Below are 26,589 nucleotides of genomic sequence, written 5' to 3' on the forward strand. Positions count from 1 at the left end.
ATTAGAAACGCTTTAGTGGGCCTTTTCAAATGTGTTGGAGGTCTGGAGGCAGTGACGGGGGAAAGGAAGCCTAGAACAGATTAGAACTTTTGGTCAAATAGAAGTCTAGTGCTGGGAAATCCCAAAGCTCTTGATGACACAGAGGCTCTGCTTAGAATAGCCAGCATAGTTCTGAGAACCTGGCCCTTACTAGTGACAGGGCTTGAGCCCTGGCAGGATGGTGAATGGGAGCAAAGTAAGTGTGGAGTTGGCCACGTATTGATTTGGGGAAGGTTTATACAAAGTTTCACGGGGAGGTAAAGCCCATCATCCTTCAATTCACATAGGAGTATTTCCTTTTCCTGGGAAGTTACTAATGGTGTGCAATAAATATTTCAAGCCCAAGCATGAATCGGGGAGCAATGAAACTGACCCAAGATCCATACTGTTGGTGACCAACCATGTATCAAACATTGCTCCTGTGAGAAGAGTCCTAGGTAGTTAAAATATGAACTTGAACTTGCTGAACAGATAGGATTTACCCTGGAAATTCAGATTGTTGTCAACACGCAGCATGTGTACCTCTGGGTCAGTGAGTCAGAAGGGTTCTCTCTAAAGTTAAGTCAGTGGCTAACGGCACGAGTTTATGGCTCAGACTTCCCAGGGTTGCATCCAAAATTGACTGCCTGGATTCCCATCCCAGGTTATCCCAGGCAAATTACTCAACCTCTCAAGCCTCATCGTCTTCTCCTGTAACAATATAATAATAGAAAAAGAGTGGTAATAATAGCACTTACACTATGGGCTGCCGTGAATATTTAAAGGGAATTATCAGTAGAAGGTGCATGGGCAGATCTGAGAATTAGAGAGTGCTCACCAAATGCCCCCTGCTTACTGTTGGCTGCATTGTCCAGCCTGGTTGAGAATATGAATTTACTAAAAATATAGAGTTGGGTGTGACTAGTTTGGGATGGAGTTTCAGCTTCACCACTGAGCAGCTTTGTAACCAGGAGCAAATGACTTCAACTCTTAGAGCTTCAGCCTTCTTATCTGTAAAATAGTGATAATAATAGTACTTATGTTAGTGAGAAAATATGCTCAAAGTGCTTGGGAGAGTTTGTGGCAGTTAGCTATTCTAATGATGGTCATGATCTGGGTCACTATTAATATTCATTGGTTCCCTAATATCCAAAAATATCCTGAAGACAGGCTGAAACACAGTAAGCCTGGTATACGAGGCATGCGTGGCATCCACAGTATAAAGAATTTTCACATAAATGATTTGATCAAACGGCCGTAAATTGGGTTTGGGTTGTCATGAAAGTCCTCTGATGGTCTAGGGACAAGGTGCAGGCTCAAGGAGGATGGTGGGGGAGGACCCATTGGCCTTTCCCCGCTGGCCTGGGACCTCCTCCAGCCCCATGGCCCTCCGTGCTGAACCCAGAGGTGACATGTGTTCGGGCTCCTTTGATTGTCTCCTTCAGAATCACGGGGATTCTGGCTTCTTGCTTTCCCATCTTCCTTCTGCCAACTTCTGTTATTCTTGTTTCCTGTCGAGCTGCTCGACATTTGGTACATGTGATTACAGTACCACCTCGTGTTCTGGGTACAATGTAAGCCCCTGTCTCATTCTCTTTATCAGCAAGAAGACAGAAACGATGGCCTCTGGAAAGGAAAGGGGCCTTTAGTATCTGGCCCGGTCTCTCTTCTTAGTTTGTGGAGCTGCGCCCCATTTCCTACCATTAACAGATTTGTGTACCTATCTGATATTCCCCAGATTGAGTTGCCAGGCATCCAGGGTGATGGGGCTTGACAAAGCTCTTTCCCTAGTACTTGCTACCCACATCCTTTCACTTCTGCTAACTCCCTCACAATGAACAGAAGGGAGCTTATCTCCTGAGATCAGGAATTACAAGAACATGTGTTATAGATATCAGTGGTGCATCATTTAGCATAAATTGTGATAAGGCCGAGGTGTTTCTTCCACTCAGTTTCTTCAGAACTGAGGGCCTCTTCTCCCAAATAAGCCATATTGGAAGGTTTGGCTTTCCTTCCACTTTCCCATGTGCCCAGATTGGGGGGGGGGGGGGGGGGGGGGGGGGGACGCGGGGAGGGCGGCACTGGAGAATAAATAACACATGTAACTCAAGCCCTGTATTCGTAGGATCTTTCTTATGAAAGGCTATGGGATCCCTTCACCCAACCTTTTCATTTTACTGATGAGGAAGGCGAGAAGGATGGTGACAGCTGGATTCTGGCCGAGTCAAGACAGGAGCCCAGTCCTCCCAACTCTCAGGCCACCACTCTTTCCTCTTTATTATTATTAATACTTTTAAAGTAGGCTCTACTCCCAATGTGGGGCTTGAACTCACAACCCTGACATGAGGACTGTACTGACCGAGTCACCCTGGCACCCTACCACTCTTGCCTCTTTAGAGCCCTTATTGCCTTCCATGCTCATGGCTGGAGTGGATTCTCCTTGGTGACATTTTTGACTGTTCTAGGCAGCGAGCACTCATTTGGGGTGAGCCCAACTTGTTCTCTTACTCTTCAGCTTTGGCTATTGTTTGGTCTTTCCGGTGTATGCCACCCACTACAGACTTAAAGATTTCCCCCAGTGGCTTATAGTCAGGACAGATGCTTATTTGGGGTGAGGGATCAAGATGCCTAAATTCAGCTGGCAGAAGGTGAAGTCACTGCATGTTCTCTCAGTGGATAGGGCCCAGAAGCCAAGTCCCAGTAGGAAGGCTGCCTCTGAGCTAGATCAGAAACCAAGCAGGCCTCAGAGTCTGAGGCCCACCTACTGCCCTCCCCCTCCAGCAGCCCGAGTCCTGCAAGGCTAGTCCAAGAGTGCCCTGATGCTTTTCATACATGGTCATGGTAGGTTGAGTCAAAGAGTGGTATTAGGATCATGTCCCAGGAAAAACTGATATTGAACTGCAATGATATCTACCGAGTAGATGGCCAAAGACAGGGCCCTGCGGAGGATGTTGGGAATCAAGGTACAAAAGGCTGTCAGAGAACCATAGAAGGGCTCCTGGAGAATGTTGGTTTGGGCAGGACTGTCTCTTTTTGGCCAAGACAACATGGGCATCTCGCTTTGAGTTCTTTGAGGGAAGTGTTATTCTCCCCATCGTAAAGGCCATGAAAGTGAAACTTGGAGTCCTTAGCCAAAGTTACAAAGCCAGTGTCAGAGCCAAGACTGGAACCCACGTGCTCAGACTCTGAAGTCTGTGTTCTATCCAGGTCACCACGCTGAAATTTAGAAAAGCCTGTCAGCATTCACCAGAAAACTCTGATTGCCAGTATGGTGTGGCATTCTATCATCATATGGTCAAAGAGCATCCAGTCCAACTCAAAATAAATCGGCTTCCTTTGCCATATGCCCTGAAGAGGGTTCTTAGGGACTCTACTGGGGATGGTGAAGGAGGATGGGCACAGGTGACACACTGTCTGTACTCAACCCCCATCCTCCCCCAACCATCTCTTCAACCAGAAATGCTCCGTTCTATGGGTTGGAAGCATGTGTTTGAAAAGGGTTCCCATAACCTCTGTTCTCCCACACGCTGCAGCTTCTGGTTCAACACCTTGTATAAAAGGAAGCCCACAGGGCTCCAGGATCCTCCAGGGCTGAGCACCACATAGGCTGGGTGGTGCCCATAGAATTGTCTTCTTGGTTGAAAAGCCCTCCAACACCAACAAAAGTGTGATGACCAGAAGCTAGCACAACCACGGAAGTTAACAGCTACCTTAGAATTCATTCATTCATTCATTCATTCACTCATTCATTTACTTGAGAATATTTAAATTAGAACCACTGTACTTCTGGCTTTCACAGAGGCCCCAGTAGATACTGTTGTGGCCCAAACAGGACAATCTCTCTGATGTTTCCCTCTAAAGACCAAAGCAGGGCACCTTCACATCACAGCTAATGATCTGTCGGGCATGAACTCATTTAAGCTTTTTAATAGTGATGCTGTGTATGGTTTTGGCTGCCATCACCTCTTAACACAACAAGTTCAGTAAGTTGCCATCACTTATGCGCTTCCTTTTTCTCCCCTGGCCTATATTTACCTGTCACACTTTCCAGGGGTGACCCCTAGGTGCTGTGGGTTGATAAACAAGCTCAACCTGAAGCGGCAGAAGCACCAGTTGAGCAAATAATTCTTGAATGGATAGTCCTGGCAAATGGCATCATTGCAGATACACACTAGGTCAGGTTTTCAGTCCCGTTAAAAGCCTTCCCCTCACCAGTGTTCTGAAATCTTGGGCCCATCAAGCAGTCTTTCTATTCCTTAGACAACTGAACAGCTGTAGAGTTCTGCACAGTTGGAGGAGGGGTGTTTGGTTGTTTCTCTTTTACCTGGGTTCCTTCATATATCCTCGCTTGTATCACCCTAGCCAACCCCATGTGCATGTAGAGAAATGCAAACAATTCTGTTATCTTCTGATATTCTGAGGCCAAGAGTTCTCATTCTGACCATGTCTGCACAAGTTATCAGTGATTTCAGAATCTCTTTGATGCCTTCTAATATTATCTCCTATAGATGTGCCCTAGTTAGCAGGCATCATGAGGGAATAAGGGCATAGTTCTGGATAAAAGAGTTCAGTTAACTAAGAGTATAACTCTTTCAGCTCTAAAGAGTTTTAAAATTTGTGAGCATTTGCAACCCAAGTTTTTCCATGTAGATCACATAGGCCTCACAGACTATCACAAATGATACCTTTCTGTGCTGGTGCCATCCGTTTGTATGGGACCGTGGTAGTCATGAAGGTGGGAGCAGGGTTGTCTGATGGCTCCAATGACAGCCCCTCTTGCTCTACTGTCACATGGGTGTCACCACCATGTTTTCCATGGGCTGCACCCAGCCAACGACTAAGCATGATGGAGTTCCTGGGCATGGCTGGACACAGGACTCCTCAACTGGGAGATGTTGGCTCCAGATCTCCCCTCGGCCAGGCTGACGCCTTCTGAGAACTGGCCCGCAGTCTGGGACTCTTCCTATTTAACTCCACCTTCACAGGAGTCAGACACACAACACAAATCTGAGGGCTCTCCCCGCCTTCGCTGGCTCACTCTTTTTCCCTTCACAGGTATTGTCCTCCATCAGTCCCTTGACATCTAACCCTGGCATGGCTTCTGCTTCTCAGAGGACATGAACAAACACAGAAGCCTCTACCCTTCTCTCTTTTAAAGTCAGTCTCACCCACCCCCAGCTGTTTCCTGGAGGAAACGCATGTGCTCACAGATGTGGGCTACCCAACACCACTCCTGTCCCCCCCACTCCTGCTCCTGCCCTGGCTTCCCGGAGAGATGGCTGCACCACAGTCTCTGATGTTCCCAAAGCCTCATGAAGTCTCCTACTTATTGCGCCACATCTGCTCCTGTCTGTGGGCCCCCTGACGCCCACTTCTGCTGATGCCGTGGGACTCATAATACACCAGAACCCTGTGCTTACCTGAGGTCATGCCCACTGCAGACAAAAGTAGCCAGGCCTGTCTGCTCAGACGAGTGCCTCACCCTTACCTCACTACAAGGGTCCCTGTGGACAGCTGCCTTGTGCTGCCATTGTCACATCTGACTTTTTGTGAGAAGAGGTCATTTCATTTTTACCCACAGTCTCCTTTCCATTGTTTTGTTGTTGTTGTTTTTAATAACGACCAAAATTTATTTGCTGTTTTAGAAGGTAAACATCCAATTGTTTAAAAACATATTTATTTATTTTTGGAGAGAGAGAGAGGTGGGGGGAGGGGCTGAGAGGGAGAGAGAGAATCCCAAGCAGGCTCCATGCTGTCAGCACAGAGCCCTACATGCGGCCCGATCTCACGAACCTTGAGATCATGACCTGAGGCGAAACCAAGAGTTGGACGGTCTGACTGAGCCACCCAGGCGCCCCTCCTTTCCTCTGACCTTAGTCTCAATCCTCAGCTAAAGGATCAGCTCTGTGACAGAGTCCTATGTATAAAATTGTGCTTCCTTTCTTACACTGGGAGGGCCTGACTTTCTTATCTCTTCAGATGAAGGCTTTCCTACAAAACTTCATTCGAAGGGTCTTCTTGTGGGTCCCCCAGAATGTTCAGATTCCAGAGTGGTTCTAGGCCCAAATTTGGCCTAGCACACTCTGGGTTGCTCTCATCGGGATTCTGTGGATTGTTCGTTTGCATGTTTGCTGTGTGTGTGTGTGTGTGTGTGTGTGTGTGTGTGTGCGCACACATGTGCGCGTATAGGGTGTGTGTAACAGAACTTGTGTGGTTCTTGCCTCTCCGTCTCCTGCCTCGTGATGCCCCCACATCCATCACTTTGATGGCAAACTGTCTCTCACTGCCTCTGTTACCTTCTCTGCCATCTGCCTCCACTCCTGAGGCTCTCTCATTATTACCAATATTTCTCCTTGACAACTTTTTTTTGTCACTGCATATTTCAAAGCTTTTTTGGAGACTTCCAGCATTAGGAGTGTACTAAAATGTGAAGAGCTACAAATGAGTAAAGGGAAGCAGGTTTATAATACTTTGTAAATGATGACTAAATTAGGGAGGAAGGAAATGGAAGGAATGTAGGACTTACCTAGGGAAGAATGCTAGAAGCTACACTAAGTAGGCCCGGCAGATTTCCAGAAAAAATAATGGACACATTTGATGACATTTTTGACAGATGAATGCACACACAGAAAAAAAAAGATACCTGTGGCAGACACTTTGACTTTCCTTGGACCTCTTCACTATTTCTGTGTACCCTTCACCTAGTTCAGGTGAGTTTTTACTCTAATAGCTTACAGCTATGACTTTGCTTTGGAACATTTCCCTCAGTTACTGGAACACTTCACTTGCAAATGCAGACACAGAAGTGCCTGGGATTTTACACCTTCCCGGGAAACCTTTATCTCATGATTAACTGGTTTGGAAATATGACAGTCCAGACTCCCTTGCCTCAGATGGGGACAAACGTGAGGCATAATTTTTAATGCAGATCTTCCCTGATTATATCAAAGCATCATCTCTCCAAAAAGTCTTGCCTGCCATCACACTCGTGCTTGGCTCCTTCTGCTTTCCTGCTCTCTTACTGGCCTCCTCTGGGAGCCCTTCAGAAATAGATGGCTTGCACATGAATCTTCATCTCAGACTCTGCTTCTGGGAGATCCCAACTGCACTGGACTGAATAATGTCCTGAAAAAAATCATGTCTGCCTGGGATCTGTCAGTGTGACCTAAGGTAACCAATTAGGAAGCAGTCGTGCTGGATTAGAGTGGTGTCCTTATAAAAAGAGGACAATTTGGACACAGAGACACAGAGGTGGAGGAGACAGTCATGTGAAAATGGAAGCAGAGACTGGAGTGAAAGATCTAGAAGGCAAGGAACACTGTGGATTGCTAACCAGAAGGATGTGGGAAGCATGGAACAGATTCTTCCTCAGAGCCTCCAGAAGGAATTGATCCTGCTAGCACTTTGATTTTGGATTTCAGTTTCTGGAACTGTGAAAGAATAAATTTCTGTCGTTTTAAGCCACAGTTTGTGGCATTTTGTTATAGCAGCCCTAAGAAGCTAATATACCAACCTAAGACACAAATACAAGATATAGGAAGCATATGAGCATATGAGTATAATCTATATTACATCCTATATTTTACATGAGATCATGCAGCTTTTATCAATATTTTCAAAAAATTGATTCAGTGAAGACTCTCTTTTCAATCAATAGCTGACATTCATTATACTTACGGAGAGAAGTATACAAGTAATCCAGTTAAAAATCAGAAAGAATACGAGGATGTTCATTATCATCATTAGTGTTTAACATTGCTCTGGATAGTGGATGTTCTGGCTAATGCAATAAGACAAAATAGAAAAGAAAAAAAAAAGAAATGAGGTATTTTGAGCAAGATGAGATAAATTAATCATTACCAGCAGACACTGGCTACTTGAAAAACCCCAGGCAGTGTACTAAAATATCTTAAGAAAGCTCAGGAATAAAAGATAACTTGTATATAGGCTTTGATAAATTTTAAAAGACCTGTCTAAATAGATTTTATGCCATGCTTCTGCACTAAAAACTAAATATTAAAAGTTGTTCCTAAGATTCCCATTAAAATATAAATGAGATGGGGGGGGGGCAGATGTAATTTAAAAATACTAAAATTCACCCAAAAGAACAAAGACATGAGAAGAGCCAAAACACATTTTGTGAAAAGGAAGAAAAGAGGGGCACCTGGGTGGCTCAGTCGGTTAAGCCTCCGACTTCGGCTCAGGTCATGATCTCGCGGTCCGTGAGTTCAAGCCCCGCATCGGGCTCTGTGCTGACCGCTCAGAGCCTGGAGCCTGTTTCGGATTCTGTGTCTCCCTCTCTCTCTGACTCTCCCCCATTCGTGCTCTGTCTCTGTCTGTCTCAAAAATAAATAAACCTTAAAAAAAAAAAGGAAGAAAAGAGAACTCTCACCTGGTACTAAAATGTATTATAAAGTTAGAGCAATCGACTGTACCCAATAAATGACTTGGTTCTGGTGCAGAAATATACAAAAGAGTACGGCAGAATAGAAGTCCAGAAATAGACCCAAATATTTATATAATCAGGATTTATATAATCATTTACAGTATGGTAATGGCGACGGTTCATGTCATTATAAAAATATTCCTCCATGAATTATGCTGGGAATGAAAGGGTAACTCACCCTAAATACATTCCAACTGAATTCATGTTTTCAAAAGCACTTTGGTTTTCCAGCAATGACAGACTAAGCAATTGAGATCGACCACTTTGCTGCAATTTCAAAAACTGAACAGAGTTTAAAATACATTTGCTTGAAGGCGTCTGAGAGCTAAAAAAACCTGTGAAGAATGGCATGGCCAAGGTCTAAAAGAAGGAGGAAACTCAGGGTCATAAACCCAGCACCTGGGGATGCTTTACTCCTCGAAGTGCTAGCTGATTCCAAAGTAGGTGGCCGAGAGGCTGGAGACAGCGGCACTTTGGAGAGCTCTGAGGAGTGAAGGGGATAAAAATTAAGAATACAAGATCACTGAAAGGGGAAGCCTCTAGTAGACGCCCCATGCATTGGCTCGGCATCCTGAAAGGTACATCTGACCTGACAGAGTGTGGAAATACATGAACCTTCACACTGAACGCAGCTTCCAATCATCTCAAACCTGGGAATTAGATTAGCTTGATCCTGGACTGTTAGAACCCTAAGCTTTCTTCCAGAAGCAGTGTAAGTCCTCTCTGAAGGATGATAACATCCTTGGAGACTTGAAATTATTCTACAGCGTTGTGTATGCAATATCTGAAAGTCAATAAAAAATAATCAAGTGCAAAATGAGACCAGATGGTGTTATCAAAATCCATGAAATTCTTCCTAAGATTCTCTCATTCTCTTGGGGAAAAAGTAAAAATATCAATCAATACTAAAAGACAAATGACCACACAGGCAAAATATTTGCAAGATACATGACAAGGAGTTAATGTCAATTCTATGTGATACGTAAAATAAAAACATTACAATAGAAAAAGTAGCCAGAAGATACACACTGGTACTTGACAAAAGAAGATATACAAGTGGTCCCTGAACATATTAAAATAATCTAATCTCACTAACAATTAGCTAATTTTCGATATGAGCTATTATTTTTTATCTATCATACTTAAAAAGATAATAAAAAATCATAATAATTAGTGGTGTGATGAATGTCCAGGAACTAAGTGGGAGGAATACAAAAAAAGTACAATATTTTTCTGGAGGGAAACATGAAAAGATTTAAATGCATACCGCTTAACTCAGGAAATCCACTGCCTTAGGATTTGGCTGTAAAACATCATACATTTGCCAAGATGCACTGATAAGATTGTTTATCGTAGCGCCATTTCTAACAATATAATTATAAACATCCAAAATTGGAAAATTGTCCACGATAACTTAGTAGCCACACTAAATGGGGTAGAGTAACACAATGCAATCCTTGAAAAGATAACAAAATGAAAAGTTATGCCTAATACATTGCTAAGAAAATAAAGCATATTGCAGAATGTAACCTTACTTTTGTTATACGTGTATAGGGTGGACAACAATTTGTTTTTATTATTTGTAGAGGTAGTTTTTATATCATTCACTTTTACATATCTGGATCTTAAAAAATAAAGCAAACTGGGGCGCCTGGGTGGCTCAGTCGGTTGAGCGTCCGACTCCGGCTCAGGTCATGATCTCGCGGTCCGTGAGTTCAAGCCCCGCGTCGGGCTCTGTGCTGACAGCTCAGAGCCTGGAGCCTGTTTCGGATTCTGTGTCTCCCTCTCTCTCTCTGACCCTCCCCTGTTCATGCTGTCTCTCCCTGTCTCAAAAATAAATAAACGTTAAAAAAAAATTAAAAAAAAAAATAAAGCAAAGTATTCCTTTTAATCAGAAAAATGATCCTTCAAATCTCTTGTACCTTCAAAATGTCACCTTCCCTTTCATATTTCAGATGAAATGCGTAATAGGACACATACAATTACTTTCTCCCTGACCTTCTGTAGAGTTTATTTGTTCATACATTGAACTTGTTTTCACATCAATACTTGACATAGGGATTGAAGGAGAGTACTGAACTTGGTTTTTACTATTTTTGGAGCAATGGCTTCTTTATTCTATTTTTTTCTTTTTCTCTTTCTTTCTTTCTTTCTTTCCTTTCCTTTCCTTTCCTTTCCTTTCCTTCTTTTTTTACTTATCAAGATGTATCGCTTCCTATAGAAAACGGAACACCATTTCCAAGGCACTGTATTGCTCATAAAGGTAATTCACTCACTTATACAGTCAGTATTCATGAAGCACACCTCTGTCCCTGCACTGTGCCCAAGGCTGACAATAGAGGGCACAGACCAGACCAAATCACTTCTGCATTTGTGCTCATGGCCCAGAGCACACCCACTGGATGTGTACATATCTTGGCAACCCACTCCTCAGGCCAGTGTGAACACTTCTCAAGTGAAGGCCACTTGTCCAAAATCCCAGGTCCCTTTAGTGCACATTTAATGGACCAAAAGTAAGTTTATTAGCCTAAGCTTGTAAGTAACCCTTCAAAATGAAAATATAGCTTTCTTACTGAAAAATGAATATGTTTTTTCAAATATTTCTGGAGCTAAAATTTGAAATTTTAAGTTGTTTTAGGGGCGCCTGGATGGTTTGGCTAGTTAAGTGTCTGGCTTTTGATCTTGACTCAGGTCATGATCTCACAGCTTGTGAGTTCGAGCCCCATGTCGGGCTCTGTGCTGACCGTGCAGAGCCTGCTTGGGATTCTCTCTTTCTTCCTCTCTCACTTCTGTCTCCCTCACTCTCTCTCTAAAAAAAAAAAACATTTTTAAATAATATTTTAAAATAAAATAAAATGAACATTTAAGTTGTTTTAAATCGGTTATCTTTTTTTATTAAAAAATTTTTTTTAATGTTTATTTTTGAGAGAGAGAGAGAGAGAGAGAGAGCATGAGTGGGAGGGGGGCAGAAAGAGAGGGAGACACAGAATCTGAAGTAGGCTCTGGGCTCTGAGCTGTCAGCACAGAGCCCGACAGAGGGCTCGAACTTCTGAACCATGAGATCATGACCTGAGCCAAAGTTGGACACTTAACCTACTGAGCCACTGAGGCACCCCGGATCAGTTATATTTTTAAAAAAATTAGTTATAAAAAAAAATTAGTTACAGCTGCCAACACTCTCTTACACTAAAGGATGTGAGAAGGATGAAATCAATACAGAGACAATACCGTTATAAAGAATGCACTTTTTTTTTTTTTTTAAAGTAGGCATCACACCCAGGGCAGAACCCAACACCAGGCTTGAACTCAGGACCCTGAGATCCATACCTGAGCTGAGATCAAGAGTTGGATGCTTAACTGACTGAGCCACCCAGGCAACCCCACAAAGAGGGCATTTTTCAAAAACACAAACAAACCCCAAACCATAAGTGCTGTGCTCCCTGTCTGACAGAGAGTGTAAATTTGAATCCCTTTCCAAACAATGATTCAGCGTAATGACAGAATACAGGCTTAGGAGTGAATGAGGTGAGTCACACATAAGTCACAACACAGCATGCTATTAGTGAATATCTGTACACCCAATTTTCCCTCACTGTGTTTCCTGTTCAGAAAGTCCAAATGCAAAGCTGTCCCAAACCAGATGCCTGTAGAAGGTTCAGGTGCAGCCGGGTCAGCAGGTCTCGGTGAAAGCATGTAGATGTGCAGAAACTGACCTTGACACAGGTATGGGGATGTCCTGGCCTAGTCTGGGACTGACAGGTTTGGGACCAGATCAGATGAGGATTGTTTTTGTTATCTATTGCCTTATAACAAAACGCCACAAAACGTAGCAGTTTAAAACAAATACAGTATTTATTATGTTTTCATGAGCCGGAGGGTTGAACAGACTCCGGTGGGTAGCTTTTCTTTGCTTCACCTGCTGCAGCTGACCTCACATGGCTGCGTTCCACTGGGAACTTGGCCTGGCCCGGTATCTGAGGTGGCATCTCATCCATCAGGGTCTCTCCCGATCTTCAGTAGTCTAGCTCAGGCAATTTTACAGTGGCGCAGATGACTTCCAGAATGTAAGCCTCGATGTGTCAGCACTAATGAGGCCTCTGCTTGCTTCATATTTGCTAATGTCCCACTGGACAAAGCAGGTCACATGGCCCGCCCCACGGTCAACGTGGGAGGATCTGTACAGGTGGCAACTATTCCAAGGTGTGGTTTATTGAGGGCCCTCGGTCCAACAGTCTCCCACAGGGACCAAGATGTGGACATAGGATGAGATAGAGGATGTGATAGGAGGATGCAGTGGGGAAGGGGGGCGGTGCTGTGGTGGGACATAGGCCTTGAGCATAGGCCACAATAAGAATGTAACCACCACCGAAAATAGTGCTTTAACTGGAAGTGGGGGCGGGGACAAGGAAATCAAGCTGAAGAGACCAACAAAGGGACTGTGGCTGGTTAAACAGAGACCATCTAGAGCATCATTAGGAGAGCAGAATAAAAATCAAAGAAGTCAGATAGGTGGCAAGGCAGAAGGTAGGCAATGGAGAGAAAAAGTTGCTGATTTCTTTCTGAAAGAGGAGAATTGGAAATAAAATGCTTACAAATCCATGTACCATTACTTTTTTAAATGAAGGAGCTTGGATTTTCCAAGTAGCCCTTGTGATGTTCTTTTTTATAGTGTTATTTTTTTAAGTCCTTTTTTTTTTTTTTTGAGAGTGAGCAAGCGTGCATGAGCAGGGGAGGGACAGAGAGAGAGAGGGAAAGAGAGAGAATCCCAAGCAGGCTCTGTGTTGTCAGCATAGAGCCCCATGTGGGGCTTGATCCCAGAAACCCTGAGATCATGACCTGAGCCAAAATAAAGAGTCAGGTGCTGAACCAGCTGAGCCACCCAGGCGCCCCTGTTCTTTTTTATTCAAAGGAAGGATGGCCTGTGGTGGTTGGGTGACTCCTTAGAGCCCTAGCTGGACCCTACTGCCCCTCTCTGCCATCTTCCCTAGTTTTCCAGCCCTCCCTTCTCTGGACCCTGGTCCTAAACATTTGCTCAGGTGCTCCAACTTTGAAGATACATTTTTTTAATGAAGCTTAGGTCAATTCTACTTTAAGATGTAAGATGCTTTAAATGCTTGCTGAAGTTGAATATGAGTAATTTGACGAGTAGACTTACAGAGTCAGAAAAGTCTTATAGTGGTAGAAGGTTCCACATGATTCCTTGACCTCATCTGCTACCCACCCACTCCCACCCCCACCTCCATCTCTCTGGCCATATTGGCCAATTGTTTGATAACAGGACCTTATACCTGCCATTTAGCCTCTGTCTGGAAATCTTTTCCTCTAGATAGCTACAAAGCTTCCTCTTCTTTTCCCCCCAGATCTTTGCTGATATGTTATCTTATTGATTATTTTCCTGGCAATATTCAAAACTAAAGCCTACCCTTTCCCCACGCTGTCCCTCTTCTCTGCTTTATTTTTCTCTAGATCCCTATCACCATGTAACATGCTATATATTTTGTTTTGTTATTGTTGTTATTGTTTGTCTGATTTATTTTTCATCTCCCCAGATCCCAGGGTGATTCTAACATGCAGCCAAGTTTGCAAGGAGTAACTTTAGGGCACAGGCTTCAGAGTTATGCAGACATCCATTCCAGTCCTGTCTTGCAGTCGAGGGGTGCCATGACCTTGGGTAGTTCCCTAACATCTCGAAACTTCATTTGCAAAATGCAAGTCACAGAAGTCCTTCTTGTCTCCTAGTTTCCTGTGAAGATTAAATGAGACCTGCAAGCATTGGGCTCCGCTCGCGGTGCCTGGCTCACACTAAGGCCTAAGTAACCGACAAGGTTTCCACCAGCTGGGATATGACTGTCCTCCTCCATCATGTTGTGCCCAGCCTGCTTAGGAACAGTGCCTGGGGCTAAGCAAGCCTGGCCGCAGTTACTGCCTCTCTTTTTCTGGAGGAACTTGTTGAGGTCATTTAGCAAAGCACCTGCTTGTCCTTTTAGAGCCTAGGTTTTCTTTGGTGCCAATTCTCTTAACTGTTCCGTAGGCTGCACCAGTTTCTTGGAGCAAAATGGAGAATACTGAAATTGCAGTTGCCCAAGGTCCCCGGCTACAGGCAATATCAGCAGAGGAAACTGAACACTGGGGAACTCCTTCTGAGAAATTGAATATATGTGCTGATTGTATCTGAAATTTTCATTTGAAATCTTTCCTTCCTCCCTGCCCCCCACTCATTCTCTCTCTCTTCCTTCCTTCCTTCCTTCCTCCCTCCCTCCCTCCCTCTCTCTCTTCTTTCTTTCTTTATTTCTTTCTTTCTTTCTTTCCTTCCTTCTTTCCTTCCTTCCTTCCTTCCTTCCTTCCTTCCTTCCTTCCTTCCTTCCTTTAAACTTTATTTCTGAGAGAGAAGAGAGAGATCCTACCAGGAAATGGCACTGGGAGCCTCATTTCAGGTTTGTTTGTTTGTTTGTTTGTTTTTAAAGTAAACTCTTAGCCCAAGATGGGGCCCAAACTCATGACCCCACGATCAAGAGTCACATGCTCCACGGACTGAGCAACCCAGGTGCCCCAAGAACCTTCAGGTTCGTACCAGGAACATAACTAGGGTTTCTTGATGCTGCTTGTTATTTTGCTATTTCAGGCCTCTTCTCAGGGAGCCTTATATTAAAGTGACTTCTTGGGGCTCTTGGGTGTCTCAGCTGATTGAATGTCCGACTCTTGATTGCAGCTCAGGTCGTGATCCCAGGGTCGTGGAAATGAGCCCTGCATCAGGCTCCACACTCAGCATGGAACCTGCTTAGGATGCTCTCTCCCCCTCTGCCCCTCTCTCTTGCTCACACATGCGCACTCTCTCAAATAAAAACCAAATATTGAAAAAAATAATGAAGTGACTTCTCAGTGGAAACGATTTCTTTCTAGCTTGTTCTCCCTGAAAGATATGGTAACAGTGGAGGAGAAAGGTATTCTTTAAACAGAAACAGCAAGCAATAACTCCTAGCTAGGTATGCAAGGGGCATTCTGAACAGCTTTACAGAAGAGATTTTACCAGACCCAGACGGGGGGCGGGGAGGGGCCTGGGAGAGTAAGGATCAGCAAGAGCAAAGCTGCAAGTTTAAGACAACTGGTGCACGTTTGCAGGATGGTGAGAAGAGCAGTCTGGTGTGGCTCCCTGGGGGCCACAGGGAGGAGCTGTGGCAGAAGATGCTAGAAAGGCTGGCAGGTCATGAATGAAAAACCTGAAGAGGCACACTTAGAAATCTGAATGTCAGGGTACCTGGGTGACTCAGTCGGTTGAGTGTCCGACTTCAGCTCAGGGCGTGATCTCACAGTTCATGAGTTCGACCCCGCATGGGGCTCTGTGCTGACAGTGCAGGGCCTGCTTCAGATCCTCTGTCCCCCCACCCCCTCTCTCTGCCCTGCCTCTGTGCTCACTCTCCCTCTCAAATATAAATAAACATTAAAAAAGAAGTCTGAATGTCATCCTACAAACAACGGGGAGTCCTTGTTTTGAGCAAACCCAGGTCACGACTAGATCTGCGTTTCAGAGATCACTGAGAGACAGGGCCCCGATCCTTGACCTGACACTGAAGTGACATCATTGTGTGGGCTCTCATGCTTTAGGGGTGACGCTGGTGATCATTTGGGAGAGGAGCTATGGAAATCCCATGTCCCAGGCAAGTAGGCAAGCCACAAGACGGGCCATCCAGGCAGCAAAGATCCCAGAGCACGTCCAGTCAGCTTTGGCAGTGTGTAGAGAGATTCTCTGATAGCAGTTTATGCATTTGCTATCGACTGAGTATTTGTCCCCTTCACCCACAGTCATATGTTGGAATCCTAACCCCCAAGGTGATGGGAGTAGGAGGTGGGGACTTTTGAGAGGTGAACGGGACTAGTATCTTTATGAAAGAGACTCCAGAGAGACCCCTGGCCCCTTCCACCATGTGAGGACACAGAGAAGATGGCCATGTATGACCCAGAAGGCAGGCCCTCATCAGACACTGCATTTGCCCTGGTGCCTTGATCTGGGACTTCTTGGCCTCCATAACTGTGAGAAAATAAATATTTGTTGTTTATAAGGCACCCAATCTATGGTGTTTTGTTTATAGCAGCCTGAATGGACTAAGTCACCACCTGACTATGTCTCTCTCAGATCGACTGAAAACTGAGTTACCATTCTGAGTACCTACCCATTGGTACCAGTGGACATGACCATGGAAGGCTCAGAGTTGTGAGGAAGGTTGCAGGGGTGGGAAGAACATTGGAATGACTCACCCTGAGACTAAATGTTCTCTGATGCCTCCTGACAGCATTGCTCATCTTCATGTAATTACTGAGAGCAGCCACTCCTCACTGCCCCTGCCTTCTTGCCTGCTGTTTTAGGAAGCCCACCTGGGACAAGGACTTCAATGCAAGTGACTTGTTTGGGAAGTAATTCCAGGAAGCCCCAGGAGGGGTGTGGGGAAGTGAGACAGAGGAGAAAAGGAAGTCTATAGCGTGCATTAAAAAGCAGGTTCCTGGGGCACCTGGGTGGATCAGTGGGTTAAGTGTCCAACTATGACTCAGGTCATAATCTCATGGTTTGTGAGTTTGAGCCTTACATCGGGCTCTCAGCTGTCCGCACAGAGCCCACTTCAGATCCTATGCCCCCATCTTTGCCCCTCCCCTGCTCCCTCTCTCCCTCTTTGTCTCTCAAAAATAAATAAACATTAAAAAAAAAAAGAGCAGGTTCCTGCCATGGGCAACTGGGAGTCAATCACAGTGGACCTCTGGGTGACATCGTAGAACAAGGGCATGGAAGCTGAGATATTCACCCACCATCTTCCATCTGTCATGGGCTGCAGGCTGCTCCCAGGGTGTAAACTCTCCAGCAGGACTAACACCACCACCACCACCAACGGACTAAACATGGTCCAGTGACCAGAGTCTCAGATGCTTATGGTAGGAACGTCATCCGCACACACAAATTTTTAGAACATCTACAGGGTGGCAGGCATAATGCTTGGTGCTGGGATAGGGAAAGTAGGGTAGACTCTTCCCTGCTGCCATGGATTTTTCCCTGATACCCCCAGGTAGTCAGGACTCTCCTTCCTCACTCTGGCTCCTATCATGGAAATGGGTTTGTTTGGTTTGATTGGTTGCCCTTAATCCATTTCTTCTCCTTCAACTTCCCCCAATTTCCTTTTGTATATACCCTGATGAGGTTGTTCTCCTCTTTCTGTTCTCTTCCAGCCACAGAGGTAGCACGTGACTGAGGCTAGACCAGTCAAACACTCCCTTTCCCCTGTGGAAATTGACTGTTAGGCTGAATGGTAGCGACTGAAAATGGTTGATTTGTCCAAGAGCTCCAGCCTCATGACCCTCTGTAGAGCTTCTGGGTATTGCCTATTTTCACCCCTATTCTCTGTGACTTTGGGAGTCTCCCACACTCTTCCTATAACCCCCTTTTTGCTTAATAATGTCAGTGTCAGTTTCCATTTTGTGCAAGCAAAGAACCCCGATATAGCTCTTTTTGCAATTTTAATCATTTAAAAGATATTTATTGAGCACCTACTATGTGTTAGGCACCCAGTAGTCACGGGAGATGCCATGTTAAAAAAAATGTCTGCCTTCACGAGTCTCTCAGCAAAATAGGGGGAAAAATTGAATAAATAGTCCCCCAGTGGGCCACAGAGTGACTAATGTGACAAAAGCAGGTTTCAGGATATTAAGCAAGTGGGTCTCTAAGATTGTAATTTATATTGAGCCCAAGGAGATAGCACAGAGGATGTCACATGTGGGCAGAGGCCTGAAGATTGAGTGAAGAACATTCTAGGCAAAAGGGGCAGCATCTGTAAAGGAAGACCTGAGCCAAGAAATATGGTTGTCCACCTTGGCCTGACCTTGGCCTTTGCTCATTTATCAGGTGGGACTTGATCAGATCCATTCCAGCCTCTTCCTGTTCTATCACCACCTAGGGCAGTAGTCCTGACCGCAGGAACTCAGCTCTCTTTCTCCAGGAACTCCCTGCCCTTTATTTAAAGCTCAATGCAACAAGTCAAATCAGTCACCTGCAGTGAATCCTAGCAATGTGGGAGGTGTGGTGGAGGCTGAGATGCACCGCCCTGATCCCCCTTCAAAACCAAAGAACTCACACCCCCTCCCGCTGTGAGTCTTACTTCAAAGCAGACACTCCGAGAGCCACCCGGTGTTCAGAACGCTAAGACTTCCTTTGAGACTGCGTTGTCACCCAACTTCTCCCTCTGCCCAATGCCACTCCTCCCCTTCCCTTCTACAGACTCCAGTCCTGAGAACATTCCTTCCAACCCTCCTGCACATGAATCATCGTCTCAGGGTCTGCTTCCTAGGGAACCACCTTGCAGCAGATGGAAGGAACCAGAATTAAGGATGAGAAGACTGTGTTCGTGCCTATCACATCCTGACTGTTATCTTGGACCAGCCTCATGTTAGTTCCAGGTTAGTACCAGCCTGGTCCACGGGAGGCTCCAAACGAGGGCTCGTTGATTCAGACAATAGATGGAGCTTTCTCCGGAAATGTTTTTAAAACACACGTAGTTGTCAGTTATGACTGTTTTGAGTTGGAAAGGGGAGAAACAAAATATAACTCCAATGAACACGTGGAAGATAGGACAAGAGTCAGAGACCTTGGAGCAGGGACAGCAGTCAAGAGGACGCCACGGTTGTCCCGAGGAGACGCACTGATCACGAGAAGGCAAGCAAGCACTCCTGCATATGAGGACTTGGAAGGACAGGGACACAGAAACCAAAGGGTGAACAAGGGCACAGTTAATGGGCCATCAGTCGTGTGCGGTGCTTCAGAAATGTCAAGCGGGTTAAGCAGTGATGTGAAGTGTCAGTTTTAAGAGCATTGCCCACATTTGCTCTTCCAGAAATGTTTAATGGGCTCTCAGTAGTCAACCTGGAAAGCGGGGAGTGTGGGCAGGGACGTATCTGTTTCCTTCACCACCATGGACTCTGTGCTTAAGATGCTGTTGGTGCCCATTGGGCATCTGACAACTATTTATTATTGTTGAATAATTCGTAGGTGTTTGAAAATAAAGTGAGTGGCTTATTGTCACTACTGAAATAGCTTGTTGGAAAAAAATCCACATGCTACCAACCTGTGCCGCGAAAATATGAACACACACACGTACCTATCCCTACTCTGTCCAGCCCAGGGGCTGAGTATAAACAAAGCTATTTCCTGGTGCATGGAAGCCGTTTGTCCTATGCACCAGACCCGGGAGGGAATCCCTGAGCTTCTCCCTACAGTTACTTAAGGCCTCTATACCTCTTTTGAACATCGATAATTCTTTAAAGAGCATCTAAATGAACCCCTAATAAGACAGCATGCCTCTAAATTTAGTCAGGAGAGGGTAGACACATGTTATAGAATATAGATGAGAAACCTAACAGCACATTTCCAAGGGTCTACTAACAGGGTATTGGAGGCAGTGGGATTGTTTCAAAATAAAACAGTCCCCCTTTGAAGTGAGAGTATATCAAAGCAAGTTCTTATCGTTAATAATTGGGACCTATTGTCGGAGTAGAGAGTATGAATCCACATGCCCAATTGAATGGGTGATCACGGCAATAATCTCCCCTTTCCATTTTGGTCTAATTGTGGCGGTCTGTCATTTCTCTAGATGTGACCGTGACATTTGGTGCATTTCTGCACGAGGATTTGTTTTTCTCCCCACCGGAAGGTGAACTTTTAAAAATCTCTGATTCCAGGGGCGCCTGGGTGGCTCAGTCAGTTGAGCGTCCGACTTCAGCTCAGGTCATGATCTCACGTTCCGTGAGTTCGAGCCCCACGTCAGACTCTGTGCTGACAGCTCAGAGTCTGGAGCCTGCTTTGGCTTCTGTGTGTGTGTGTCTCTCTCTGCCCTTGGCCTGCTCACGTTCTGTCTCTCCCTCCTTCAAAAATAAACATTAAAAATAAAAATCTCTGATTCCCTAGCATGTTGCAGGTTACCTGGTGCATGGGAGACATTGAAAGCATATTGAAGGAAAGGAGAAGAGGAGAAGGAGGGAGGAGAATGGAAGAGTATCCAGTAAGACTCATGGGGATCATTCAGAGTAGTTGGAACACTTAGCTCCTGCTGGCCTCCATGTAGCTCTCTGACTCTTTGAGTACTAGGGGATGGAGAGAAATACATAAAATTGGGAATCGGGGGGGTGCCTGGTGGCTCAGTTGGTTAAGCGTCTGACTTCGGCTCAGGTCAGGATTTGTAGTTCGTGGGTTCAAGTCCTACGTTGAGCTCTGTGCTAACAGCTCAGAGCCTGGAGGCTGCTTTGGATTCTGTGTCTCCCTCTCTCTCTGCCCCTCTCCTGCTCGCGCTCTCTCTCTCTCTCTGTCAAAAATACACATTAAAAAAAATTTTTTTTTTAATTGGGAATCAGGAGACTTGGGTTTGTGTCCTAGATCTACTATTCAATGCAGGTATATCACTCACTTAATCTTTTAGCCTCAGTATCCCCTTCTGTAAATTGGGGATTATCCTTTCTACCATGAAGAAGTCTTGAGTGATTAAGTGACATAATATATGTGATATCATTCAGCAAACTACTAAATGTCATGTAATTGTGGCTTATAATTATTATTACCCTGGAATCAGAACCACCTACCACTGAATACTTTGAAGAAGAGGATAAGGCCTGACCTTTCCCTCATCTTCCCTTCTTATTTTGGGATTTTGCTATTGTATTTGTATTGGATGACTATCTTCTTTCTTCCTTGTCCTCCTCCTCCTCCTCCTCCTTCTTCTATCTGGAGGCAACAGTGATTCCAAAGTTTGACGAGTGGTCTCCAATCAAATCAGAATCACCTGAAAACTTTATAAAATACGGATCCCCAAGTTCCAACCCCAAGGAATTCAACTCACTTGTTCTAGAGTGGGGATGTATTTTGAAGAGCTGCCCAGGTGTGTCTGAGGAGCAGCCAGGCCAGGAAACCTAGACAGGCTGTCCAAAGACCTTCAAGGTCAGGCCTGAGAGTTTTCGAATATGCCCCTTTTTACTGGCTGAATGCCTGGGAAATGCTCTGAGGGGTGACAGCATTAGGCTTTGTTATTTGAGACTAGTAATGTTACAGTAGAAATGCTACCGTGAGCATGAAATTCCTGTAACAAATTCACAGACAGGCATTTGGACCTAAAATCAAAGCTCTGGGGGAGCATGGGAAGATATGGAGCTTAGTAAGGCGTTTAGAAAAAGCATTTCAGTTGCTTCCATAGAATTTCGTCCGCTTCAGGAAAACATGGCATGAGGCACACCCCTCTAGCTCTCAGAGGGATGTTTCGATCTTTCGATCTCAGAGGGATGTTTCCGTCTAACGTGAAAATGAATGGCGCTTTGGACTTCTTGGAAGTCCTCAGGGCGCATTATCATCTGCTAGTTCAGGCTAGTATTTCTCTCCAGAGTCACTATCCATCACAAATCTGATTTAAAAAAAAAAAAATGGTCTGTTGAAATTCTCATACACTCAGTTGGATATGTAAATTGGTACAAACACTTTGGAAAACTGCTTAGTAGTATTTAGTAAAGCTGAACGTTCGCATACTGTATTCTGTTTCACTGTTACACGCATACTCAACAGAAACGCTAACATACGGTTACCAAAAGACATGTACTAGAAGGTTTATGGTCTCACAGGTCATAATAGCTCAAAACCGTAAACTACCCAAATGACCATATGCGCTAGAATGGATAAATAAGTTTTAATATGTTGCCACAACAAAGAAAATGAGTTATCTATAATTATATGCAAAGTTAGATGTATTTCATACACGTGATTTTATGAAAGAAGCTAGACTTCAACTGGAAGCTGAAATTAACCCCAAGGATGTATCTCTGAAGTGTAGCCAGTGGTGTTCACCAAGGGAAAACTGGCATTTTCCTTCTGTACAAGAAGGACCTCCTTTCATTTTATTTATTTATTTTTTTTAATTTTTTTTAACGTTTATTTATTTTTGAGACAGAGAGAGACAGAGCATGAACGGGGGAGGGTCAGAGAGAGGGAGACACAGAATCTGAAACAGGCTCCGGGCTCTGAGCTGTCAGCACAGATCCCGACGCGGGGCTCGAACTCACGGACCGTGAGATCATGACCTGAGCCGAAGTCGGCCGCTTAACCGACTGAGCCACCCAGGCGCCCCCCTCCTTTCATTTTAAAGACGCCAGGAATAGCCCACACACTAACCCTTCCCAACTGACCGTGGTGTTTGTCCTTAGAGAAATCTGACAAAACAATACCTGAAGAAAGATATGTCCATAGGGTGTATTTTTTTAATGTTAATTTATTTTACTGTTAATTTTTTTAAAAAGGTTTTTCTTTTTAAGTAGTCTCTATACCCAACACGGAGCTCGAACTTACAACCCCGAGATCAAGAGTCACATGCTCCACCAACTGAGCCAGCCAGGCACTCCCATAAGGTGTATTTTATAAAAGCTTTCTGAGTTGATAATTCAACCGTGCCTTCCAAAATGAAGGGAAATGTTGGCTCCATGTCCAGAGTAACTTTCTTTTTATCCCCAAACCTGTCTTGAACAGAGCTCTGAAAAGAGTCCTGCTTAACTGGCCAGCTGAGTGAGGTGTTCAAAAACTACTACAGAAAAGAAAAAAAGTGGTGCATTTTGAAGAATTTTTTTTAAATGATTGCTGTATTGCTGTGTGTATGTTTTTAAATTTTGTCTTCATTTTAAGTCAATTGATTTGGAACAGTACAAAGCAGAAATCTTAAATAAAAATCACCCCATGTCACCTCCCCAAGTAACTCTTATGAGCAGTAAGTGAATATCATTCCAATTAGTCTCTAGGCATAGATAGGAATTATTTGGTAAACATGGGTACAAACGTAAAAAACAAATTACAAAGGAAAATGGCTTGGGAAACCTCCCTTTATCTCTGTGGCAAAGAAGAGAGGAACTTGTGCTTTCAGAGACTGTAAAATAGCCTTTTTCTGGTCATTCCTTTGATGAGATGACTGCTCTGATAACAAAATAGTTGGAATTCTAAGGCAAATAGTGCCTTTCTGATCAAGCATTGACCTACTCGGGTGGAAAGCAGGCTGGAAGGAGAGAAACAGCCTCTAGTCCCCACGGGGACTTTTTGAGGGAAAGACAGAACCAAGATATAGACTGTCACAGGGAAGAAGGAAAGAGAAGGCATGACCCAGAGTTGCTGCCAGAGCAAAGCAATATACTGCCTGCCGGGGGTGGGGCGGGGGTGGGGGGGATAATGAAGACTTGGAAATTTTGCAAACTGATCCAGAATCTGAGCGAAAGAAAGAAATAGAACGAAATAGTGTGCCATTGGTCTAACTACTCTTTAATGAAAATAATTCCACTTTCTTCTGTAACTTTTAAGAGGAGAGGTCTTGGGAGTGCAGATTAAATGTGCTAATCCTTAAACTCGAGCTGCTTGCAAGTAAGCTGAGCACAAAAATGAAAGTCTTGTTTGTTGCATGGCTCCTTCTCCAAAATTTTCACAAGATAAGGATTAATTTAACTAAGGAGGAGGGAGGGAGGATAGGAAGGTGTAAACCTGGCCTCTTCATCAGTCTGAGATGCTGCCCTTCTGACTCCCCCCACCCCGCCCCCCCGACCGATTTATCACTCACTAGTCTAAGGGACCCTAGGACACTTAGACTGAGAAGAAGAAAAGATAGCTGTCCCCTGCCCTGAGGCCTTCTCAAGCTTATAGATTACAGCCACCAGGGCAGAAAGCCCTTAAAACTTGGCAACTCTCCTTGGACCTCACTTCCATAACAAAATTTCCATTGATGTTTGCCTTTGGTTAATGAAATTAACCAGGTTTGCCTGATTAATGAAATTGAGTAAACCCAAGCCATTCATAGCCCACTATTATTGAACAATCTGTGCCCTTCCCTGGCCCATGAACTTCACATGTATTAGCCTTGTTAGTGCTCATAACTCTATAAAGTAAGCACTGTTATGATCCCCATTTTACAGATGACAAAATAGAGGCAAAGAGAAGTTAAGCTACTTGCCCAAGGTTGCAGAGCTAGCGTGTGAGACTCCAAAGTGGATACTCTTGCCAGAGGGCCTGGGGCCAAAAACCTGGCTCATGAAGACTGGAGCCAGTTGAAGCTAGGAGAGAGACCACATTGCCTTAAAATAAAGCCAGTGCCCTTGCTCTAAGCTCTCCAGTGATTTCAAGTGGCTTTGGAGTCACAAAACCCCACAACACACCACCCGCTTACAATTTATTATGTTGGCTGTTGGCCTCTTGACTTTGCACCTTAGCTTCTGTGGCGGGAAGCAAGAGAAATACGTATGACGGTGTGTGAGTGTGCGTGTGTGAATAATGTGCATGTGAGTGGATGTTTGTAAGTGGGCAGGCATGACTTTATATGAGTGGAAGAGTTTCACTGCGAGCGTGCATTTGTGAGTGTACATGTGTGAGTGTGTACAAGTGGAAGTGTGAATGAGTATGCACGTGAATTGTTGAGGACGGATGTGTACGGATGGATGTAAATGTGTCTGAATGAATTTGGATATGTGTGTGTGGATGTGTGTGCGTTAGTGTGTGTGCATCCATATGCGTGTATACGTGTGTCTGCAAATGTGCATATGAATGTCCAAGTGCGCGCACGTGTGTGTGTGAATGAATACATGTGCGTGTGCATGTGGTTGAGTGACCCACAAGTGTACTTGTGTCTGCATGTTGCATGTATGTGTGTGAATGTGTGAGTATTGTGTGCTTCTCCCAGCTTCCCTTACTGGCGGCAAGTTCAAGTGACACATGGGGTGCCTGGGTGGCTCAGTTGGTTACGCGTCTGACTTCGGTTCAGGTCAGGACCTTGCCGTTCAGAGTTCGAGCCCCACGCTGGGCTCTGTGCTGACAGCTCAGAGCCTGGAGCCTGTTTCAGATTCTGTGTCTCCCTCTCTCTCTGCCCCTCCCCTGCTCGCGCTCTGTTTCTGTGTCTCGCTCTGTCAAACATAAATAAACATTAAAAAAAAAAAAAAAAGATCAAGTGACACATGAGCTCTACTCTCTGACAGAAAAGCTTGAGGAAGTTGTCCCAGGACAGCCCTGGCCACAGAGAAGAGAGGATGTCGGCTCTGTGCCCCTGGGGGAGGTGGCCAAGTGGACTCTGACCTGCCAGACCATAGCAAACCCCCCACTGGTGCCACTTCTGGCCTGCCACTTCTGGGCTCCCTGGCCCACTCCATGTGCGTGCCGCCCCCTACCTGGGGTCTCGTGGGTTTTCCTTTTCTCCTAGATGAGTGACCGGGGGCCAGAGAGGGAGTAGCACAGGCTTTGGAGTCAAACAGACTTGGGATCAAATTCCTGCTCTGCCTGTGGACCCTGAGGGACTGTGGATGAGCTACTTAACCATTCTGTCCTCAGCTTCCCCATCTGATAAAAGAGAGCAATTCTACCCTGCACACAGGTTTATAGTGAATATCAAAGGAGCCAACGCATCTAAAAACAACAACAAAACCAGGCATAGTACTTTGCACAAAGTATATGCTTAATAAATGATATTATTGTTCCAGTAGACCACGAGAAAAACAATCCAGCTTCTTTCTTCCAAGTTGCCCTTTCGGAGAAATCATTAACTCTCACAGTGGAGGCAGGCACAATGGGAGGTTTGTAGAAGCTTTTTGGCCCATCTTAATTATACATTAGGGCACTTTGGAAGCCATTTACAAGCAAGGGTCAGAAAGAGTTAATATACCAGAACAGGGACAACACTCCTCACAGTCACCAGGGAAATCGGTCCTTCGCTTTCCAAGAGGAAGGTAGAAAAGTCCCTATTTTGCAACAACCCCATTTCGACAGCTGAAAACTTTTACTAGAGGGAATTATGCCTCTTTAGAAATGAAACACTACATCTGTAAATGTGAGTCGATTGCCCGACTTTTCAAGGACCAGAAAATGAAATAAAGAAAAGAACTCTCAACAGGGAGGCCACCGTGTCACTGAGGAGAACGGATCAGAACAATGAGTGGCTGGCCGAGGCCACCTGCCTTAGAGGCGGGAATTGAGTCAATAAAGGCACTAAACAAACAGTTGGGCTTTAGTGTTCTAAATCAGTTTGTACAGTGGTTAAAGCTTGTGAGCCGAGGAGCACTGAAGGCCTGTACACATCCTCTGTTAAATCTGAGCCAATCTCCCT

The 26,589-nt window shown here is 44.8% G+C and overlaps 1 long non-coding RNA gene across 2 annotated transcripts in view; it reads left to right on the top strand.

Moving 5' to 3' along the window:
• LOC125924791 (uncharacterized) overlaps positions 1 to 26,589 on the top strand; it is a 145,140-nt gene that overhangs the window by 86,507 nt on the left and 32,044 nt on the right. Inside the window, exon 4 of one of the 2 annotated variants that reach the window (XR_007458575.1) lies at positions 5,074 to 5,598. The exons of the other annotated variant lie outside the window; for it this stretch is intronic. This is a non-coding gene — a long non-coding RNA (uncharacterized LOC125924791). Of the gene's footprint in view, positions 1 to 5,073; positions 5,599 to 26,589 lie in introns of those variants that run through there. 2 annotated transcript variants of the gene reach the window in all.

This window comes from Panthera uncia, chromosome F2 (genome assembly GCF_023721935.1).
Source record: "Panthera uncia isolate 11264 chromosome F2, Puncia_PCG_1.0, whole genome shotgun sequence".
Classification (NCBI taxonomy): domain Eukaryota; kingdom Metazoa; phylum Chordata; class Mammalia; order Carnivora; family Felidae; genus Panthera; species Panthera uncia.